Source organism: Schistocerca piceifrons, unplaced genomic scaffold, assembly GCF_021461385.2.
Source record: "Schistocerca piceifrons isolate TAMUIC-IGC-003096 unplaced genomic scaffold, iqSchPice1.1 HiC_scaffold_943, whole genome shotgun sequence".
NCBI classification, from domain to species: Eukaryota; Metazoa; Arthropoda; class Insecta; order Orthoptera; family Acrididae; genus Schistocerca; species Schistocerca piceifrons.
Window position 1 is genome coordinate 1,482,501 of NW_025729216.1, and position 7,500 is coordinate 1,490,000.

Consider the following 7,500-nt stretch of genomic DNA (forward strand, 5'->3'; position numbering starts at 1 on the left):
CATGCCGCCCCCCCCCACCCCTCCCCACGTCCCCACGTCCCCACCTTGCCCCCTGCCTTCGCAAGCTGGTTGGTGACAAGTTTGCATGTTCAATGCCCTTCGCATGCGACGTACGCAGGCTACGTTGTGGTGCGGCCTGTGTCAACTGTCCGCTGATGTCGTACGCGTGAACCACAATCTGTACTGCACATTCGTCCTTATGTACTGAATGATACATCGTGGCACATGTGTGACCGTACAACGACTGCGCCCAAAAACGGCGGACCATACAGTGCAAATATTGTGCACGCAGCTACGTGTCGTCTCCCTATGAGAGCTGGATTGCAGTGTGGTACGCCATAGAGACGTGTGGGAGGAACGGACGCCGTGGATGGCGATCAGCTTGAGCTGTCTGTTGATGTATTCGGACCTAGTCGTCTCTCCTCACACACCGTGATGGCATGGTGCACCGCGTTCCATATCTGCGACATGCTACAGAGGCCGGTTGACAGTCGTTCGAGCAATGGACATCGCATACGTACGGGGGCCACCTTCCACGTATTGTCTAGGCGTGCACATTTTGTTGCGTGTATGTGGGCAGACGTAGTGTGGCGTGACACCTGACACAGGCATGCAATAATCGTTGAAGTTGCAAATGGCGATGGACGCCTGCGTTTTCTGGTGAAGTTACGCAAATGAAGAAATGGTAACCTGTTGTGGTGCGGTTGTTCTCGCTAGGGGTGAATCGGTGATGGCGACGATAGGTTGAGGTACTAACCGGTTGTTCCAGCGATACCCACCATGCCGACGAAACTGAACGGCATCTGGGTGTGAAGCGATACGCGGCGGTGGCTGGGTGGGACCGTCCCCGGCCGGTGAGGGGGCGCCTCCCGGCGTGCTGGCCGCGCGGTGCGTGGGCGCACGCGCTACAGCCGGCTGGTGGGGGCGGCCAGTGGCAGGCGCGCCGGCCGACGGACGCGGCAGGCGTCGCAGCTGCGCGCCGGCGCACCCTGCGCGCGGCGCCGTGCGGCCAAAGTAGGTCCTCGCGGGCCCGGTGCGAAGCGCGGTGGACATCTTCAGTGTGCTGGTCCGATTGAGGACTGTGTGCGTTGAGGATGCGCCGCCGCCCGGCGCTCGGCGCCGCGACGCCGTCTGCTGCTCGGTCGCCCCAGCGGTTCTCGCTGGTGGTTTGTATCGCAGCTGTGCGGATGTGTTGGCGCGTGCGCTGTGCTGGGAGAGTTCGCTTCGGCACCCAAGTGGGGCTTTTGTCCTTCTGTGGCGCTGGCGTTGGAGCTGCCGGTCACCGTAGGTGGCGCGTGTTGTCTCCCGCCGGCAATGCCACGACAGCACGCTCCCGGGCCTCTGTCGGCAGCGGCAAGCTCAGTTGGGAGCACGGGTGGTCGCACCGAAAGCGTCTACTCGCCTAACTCCGGGCGATTGCGCCTCTCTCGAACCCGACCAAGTACTTGGGACGGCGCTGCGCGCCGCCGGGACCTGAGAGGGTTTCGAGGTGTATTGTGCAGGGGAGCTCAGCCTCCTCCTGTTTGCAGAATGATTGAGCGGACGCTTGCGTGTTCGCGCGGGCCCCCGGGACACACTCCCGGGCGGCCGGCTGCTCAGCTCTAGTTGACGCAGCTCCCTGGTTGATCCTGCCAGTAGTCATATGCTTGTCTCAAAGATTAAGCCATGCATGTCTCAGTACAAGCCGCATTAAGGTGAAACCGCGAATGGCTCATTAAATCAGTTATGGTTCCTTAGATCGTACCCACGTTACTTGGATAACTGTGGTAATTCTAGAGCTAATACATGCAAACAGAGTCCCGACCAGAGATGGAAGGGACGCTTTTATTAGATCAAAACCAATCGGTCGGCTCGTCCGGTCCGTTTGCCTTGGTGACTCTGAATAACTTTGGGCTGATCGCACGGTCCTCGTACCGGCGACGCATCTTTCAAATGTCTGCCTTATCAACTGTCGATGGTAGGTTCTGCGCCTACCATATTTGTAACGGGTAACGGGGAATCAGGGTTCGATTCCGGAGAGGGAGCCTGAGAAACGGCTACCACATCCAAGGAAGGCAGCAGGCGCGCAAATTACCCACTCCCGGCACGGGGAGGTAGTGACGAAAAATAACGATACGGGACTCATCCGAGGCCCCGTAATCGGAATGAGTACACTTTAAATCCTTTAACGAGTATCTATTGGAGGGCAAGTCTGGTGCCAGCAGCCGCGGTAATTCCAGCTCCAATAGCGTATATTAAAGTTGTTGCGGTTAAAAAGCTCGTAGTTGGATTTGTGTCCCACGCTGTTGGTTCACCGCCCGTCGGTGTTTAACTGGCATGTATCGTGGGACGTCCTGCCGGTGGGGCGAGCTGAAGGCGTGCGACCGCCCCGTGCGTGCTCGTGCGTCCCGAGGCGGACCCCGTTGAAATCCTACCAGGGTGCTCTTTATTGAGTGTCTCGGTGGGCCGGCACGTTTACTTTGAACAAATTAGAGTGCTTAAAGCAGGCAAGCCCGCCTGAATACTGTGTGCATGGAATAATGGAATAGGACCTCGGTTCTATTTTGTTGGTTTTCGGAACCCGAGGTAATGATTAATAGGGACAGGCGGGGGCATTCGTATTGCGACGTTAGAGGTGAAATTCTTGGATCGTCGCAAGACGAACAGAAGCGAAAGCATTTGCCAAGTATGTTTTCATTAATCAAGAACGAAAGTTAGAGGTTCGAAGGCGATCAGATACCGCCCTAGTTCTAACCATAAACGATGCCAGCCAGCGATCCGCCGCAGTTCCTCCGATGACTCGGCGGGCAGCCTCCGGGAAACCAAAGCTTTTGGGTTCCGGGGGAAGTATGGTTGCAAAGCTGAAACTTAAAGGAATTGACGGAAGGGCACCACCAGGAGTGGAGCCTGCGGCTTAATTTGACTCAACACGGGAAACCTCACCAGGCCCGGACACCGGAAGGATTGACAGATTGATAGCTCTTTCTTGATTCGGTGGGTGGTGGTGCATGGCCGTTCTTAGTTGGTGGAGCGATTTGTCTGGTTAATTCCGATAACGAACGAGACTCTAGCCTGCTAACTAGTCGCGTGACATCCTTCGTGCTGTCAGCGATTACTTTTCTTCTTAGAGGGACAGGCGGCTTCTAGCCGCACGAGATTGAGCAATAACAGGTCTGTGATGCCCTTAGATGTTCTGGGCCGCACGCGCGCTACACTGAAGGAATCAGCGTGTCTTCCTAGGCCGAAAGGTCGGGGTAACCCGCTGAACCTCCTTCGTGCTAGGGATTGGGGCTTGCAATTGTTCCCCATGAACGAGGAATTCCCAGTAAGCGCGAGTCATAAGCTCGCGTTGATTACGTCCCTGCCCTTTGTACACACCGCCCGTCGCTACTACCGATTGAATGATTTAGTGAGGTCTTCGGACTGGTACGCGGCATTGACTCTGTCGTTGCCGATGCTACCGGAAAGATGACCAAACTTGATCATTTAGAGGAAGTAAAAGTCGTAACAAGGTTTCCGTAGGTGAACCTGCGGAAGGATCATTACCGACTAGACTGCATGTCTTTCGATGTGCGTGTCGTGTCGCGCAACACGCTACCTGTACGGCTCGCAGTAGCCGTGCGCCGCGTGCGGAACCACGCGTGCCTCTCAAAACTAGCGGCAATGTTGTGTGGTACGAGCGCTGAAGCGCTGGAGCGGCTGGCGTGCGGCACCTGGCGCCTGGCGCCGGTTTTGAATGACTTTCGCCCGAGTGCCTGTCCGCTCCGGTGTGGAGCCGTACGACGCCCGTCGGCCGTGAGGCCGTTGGACACAGAACGCTGGAACAGGGGCCGCCACACGCCTCACTCCCGCCTATGCGACCGTCTCGAAAGAGGCGGCGGAAACTGAGAAAAGATCACCCAGGACGGTGGATCACTCGGCTCGTGGGTCGATGAAGAACGCAGCAAATTGCGCGTCGACATGTGAACTGCAGGACACATGAACATCGACGTTTCGAACGCACATTGCGGTCCATGGATTCCGTTCCCGGGCCACGTCTGGCTGAGGGTCGGCTACGTATACTGAAGCGCGCGGCGTTTGCCCCGCTTCGCAGACCTGGGAGTGTCGCGGCCGCCTGTGGGGCCGGCCGCGTCTCCTCAAACGTGCGATGCGCGCCCGTCGCCTGGCGGTTCGCATACCGGTACTTTCTCGGTAGCGTGCACAGCCGGCTGGCGGTGTGGCGTGCGACACCTCGTACAACGACCTCAGAGCAGGCGAGACTACCCGCTGAATTTAAGCATATTACTAAGCGGAGGAAAAGAAACTAACAAGGATTCCCCCAGTAGCGGCGAGCGAACAGGGAAGAGTCCAGCACCGAACCCCGCAGGCTGCCGCCTGTCGTGGCATGTGGTGTTTGGGAGGGTCCACTACCCCGACGCCTCGCGCCGAGCCCAAGTCCAACTTGAATGAGGCCACGGCCCGTAGAGGGTGCCAGGCCCGTAGCGGCCGGTGCGAGCGTCGGCGGGACCTCTCCTTCGAGTCGGGTTGCTTGAGAGTGCAGCTCCAAGTGGGTGGTAAACTCCATCTGAGACTAAATATGACCACGAGACCGATAGCGAACAAGTACCGTGAGGGAAAGTTGAAAAGAACTTTGAAGAGAGAGTTCAAAAGTACGTGAAACCGTTCTGGGGTAAACGTGAGAAGTCCGAAAGGTCGAACGGGTGAGATTCACGCCCATCCGGCCACTGGCCTCCGCCCTCGGCAGATGGGGCCGGCCGCCCGCGCGGAGCAATCCGCGGCGGGGTCGTGTCCGGTTGCCTTTCCACTCGCCGCGGGGTGGGGCCGTTCCGGTGTGCGGTGGGCCGCACTTCTCCCCTAGTAGGACGTCGCGACCCGCTGGGTGCCGGCCTACGGCCCGGGTGCGCAGCCTGTCCTTCCGCGGGCCTCGGTTCGCGTCTGTTGGGCAGAGCCCCGGTGTCCTGGCTGGCTGCCCGGCGGTATATCTGGAGGAGTCGATTCGCCCCTTTGGGCGCTCGGGCTCCCGGCAAGCGCGCGCGGTTCTTCCCGGATGACGGACCTACCTGGCCCGGCCCCGGACCCGCGCCGCTGTTGGCTCGGGATGCTCTCGGGCGGAATAATCGCTCCCGTCAGCGGCGCTTCAGCTTTGGACAATTTCACGACCCGTCTTGAAACACGGACCAAGGAGTCTAACATGTGCGCGAGTCATTGGGCTGTACGAAACCTAAAGGCGTAATGAAAGTGAAGGTCTCGCCTTGCGCGGGCCGAGGGAGGATGGGGCTTCCCCGCCCTTCACGGGGCGGCGGCCTCCGCACTCCCGGGGCGTCTCGTCCTCATTGCGAGGTGAGGCGCACCTAGAGCGTACACGTTGGGACCCGAAAGATGGTGAACTATGCCTGGCCAGGACGAAGTCAGGGGAAACCCTGATGGAGGTCCGTAGCGATTCTGACGTGCAAATCGATCGTCGGAGCTGGGTATACGGGCGAAAGACTAATCGAACCATCTAGTAGCTGGTTCCCTCCGAAGTTTCCCTCAGGATAGCTGGTGCTCGTACGAGTCTCATCCGGTAAAGCGAATGATTAGAGGCCTTGGGGCCGAAACGACCTCAACCTATTCTCAAACTTTAAATGGGTGAGATCTCCGGCTTGCTTGATATGCTGAAGCCGCGAGCAAACGACTCGGATCGGAGTGCCAAGTGGGCCACTTTTGGTAAGCAGAACTGGCGCTGTGGGATGAACCAAACGCCGAGTTAAGGCGCCCGAATCGACGCTCATGGGAAACCATGAGAGGCGTTGGTTGCTTAAGACAGCAGGACGGTGGCCATGGAAGTCGGAATCCGCTAAGGAGTGTGTAACAACTCACCTGCCGAAGCAACTAGCCCTGAAAATGGATGGCGCTGAAGCGTCGTGCCTATACTCGGCCGTCAGTCTGGCAGTCATGGCCGGTCCTTGCGGCCGGCCGCGAAGCCCTGACGAGTAGGAGGGTCGCGGCGGTGGGCGCAGAAGGGTCTGGGCGTGAGCCTGCCTGGAGCCGCCGTCGGTGCAGATCTTGGTGGTAGTAGCAAATACTCCAGCGAGGCCCTGGAGGGCTGACGCGGAGAAGGGTTTCGTGTGAACAGCCGTTGCACACGAGTCAGTCGATCCTAAGCCCTAGGAGAAATCCGATGTTGATGGGGGCCGTCATAGCATGATGCGCTTTGTGCTGGCCCCCGTTGGGCGAAAGGGAATCCGGTTCCTATTCCGGAACCCGGCAGCGGAACCGATACAAGTCGGGCCCCTCTTTTAGAGATGCTCGTCGGGGTAACCCAAAAGGACCCGGAGACGCCGTCGGGAGATCGGGGAAGAGTTTTCTTTTCTGCATGAGCGTTCGAGTTCCCTGGAATCCTCTAGCAGGGAGATAGGGTTTGGAACGCGAAGAGCACCGCAGTTGCGGCGGTGTCCCGATCTTCCCCTCGGACCTTGAAAATCCGGGAGAGGGCCACGTGGAGGTGTCGCGCCGGTTCGTACCCATATCCGCAGCAGGTCTCCAAGGTGAAGAGCCTCTAGTCGATAGAATAATGTAGGTAAGGGAAGTCGGCAAATTGGATCCGTAACTTCGGGATAAGGATTGGCTCTGAGGATCGGGGCGTGTCGGGCTTGGTCGGGAAGTGGGTCAGCGCTAACGTGCCGGGCCTGGGCGAGGTGAGTGCCGTAGGGGTGCCGGTAAGTGCGGGCGTTTAGCGCGGGCGTGGTCTGCTCTCGCCGTTGGTCGGCCTCGTGCTGGCCGGCGGTGCAGGATGCGCGCGCCTGCGCGGCGTTGGCGCCCCGGTGCTTCAACCTGCGTGCAGGATCCGAGCTCGGTCCCGTGCCTTGGCCTCCCACGGATCTTCCTTGCTGCGAGGCCGCGTCCGCCTTAGCGTGCTCCTCCGGGGGCGCGCGGGTGCGCGGATTCTCTTCGGCCGCCATTCAACGATCAACTCAGAACTGGCACGGACTGGGGGAATCCGACTGTCTAATTAAAACAAAGCATTGCGATGGCCCTAGCGGGTGTTGACGCAATGTGATTTCTGCCCAGTGCTCTGAATGTCAACGTGAAGAAATTCAAGCAAGCGCGGGTAAACGGCGGGAGTAACTATGACTCTCTCTAGCGGGCGGCGCCGACGTGGGCGTGCCCCTGCAGCCGGCTAGGGGTGTGCGTCAGGGTGACCCCCTCTCCCCCCTCCTTTTCAATTTTGCGGTGGACTATGTTTTGAGTCAACTTCCCTCCCACATCGGAGCTCGGATCCTTGGTCGCAGAGTTAACGCTGCGGCCTTCGCAGATGACGTCCTGCTTTTTGCATCGACCGCGAGGGGATTGCAGTCCCTCATCGACGCAGCCGTCGCAGCCCTCGCCCATCTGGGGCTGCAGATCAACGCCCGGAAGTGTTTCACCCTCGCCTTAGTCGCGTCTGGGCGCGACAAGAAGGTGAAGGTCGACGCCGACGTTACCTTCAAAGCGGGCAACGCCACCGTGCCCGCCCTACGTGTGGGTGAAACCTTCCGGTAC

At 59.2% G+C, this 7,500-nt stretch overlaps 2 non-coding genes and 1 pseudogene across 2 annotated transcripts; all 3 read left to right on the top strand.

The window, feature by feature from the left end:
- The first annotated feature begins 1,615 nt into the window (after positions 1 to 1,615).
- Positions 1,616 to 3,524, top strand: LOC124772971. The gene has a single exon (XR_007014421.1). It is a non-coding gene; the product is annotated as a small subunit ribosomal RNA (ribosomal RNA).
- A 351-nt stretch (positions 3,525 to 3,875) lies between these two features.
- Positions 3,876 to 4,030, top strand: LOC124772663. The gene has a single exon (XR_007014131.1). It is a non-coding gene; the product is annotated as a 5.8S ribosomal RNA (ribosomal RNA).
- Positions 4,031 to 4,218: 188 nt separating this feature from the next.
- Positions 4,219 to 7,500, top strand: part of LOC124772526 — a 6,113-nt pseudogene continuing 2,831 nt past the window's right edge.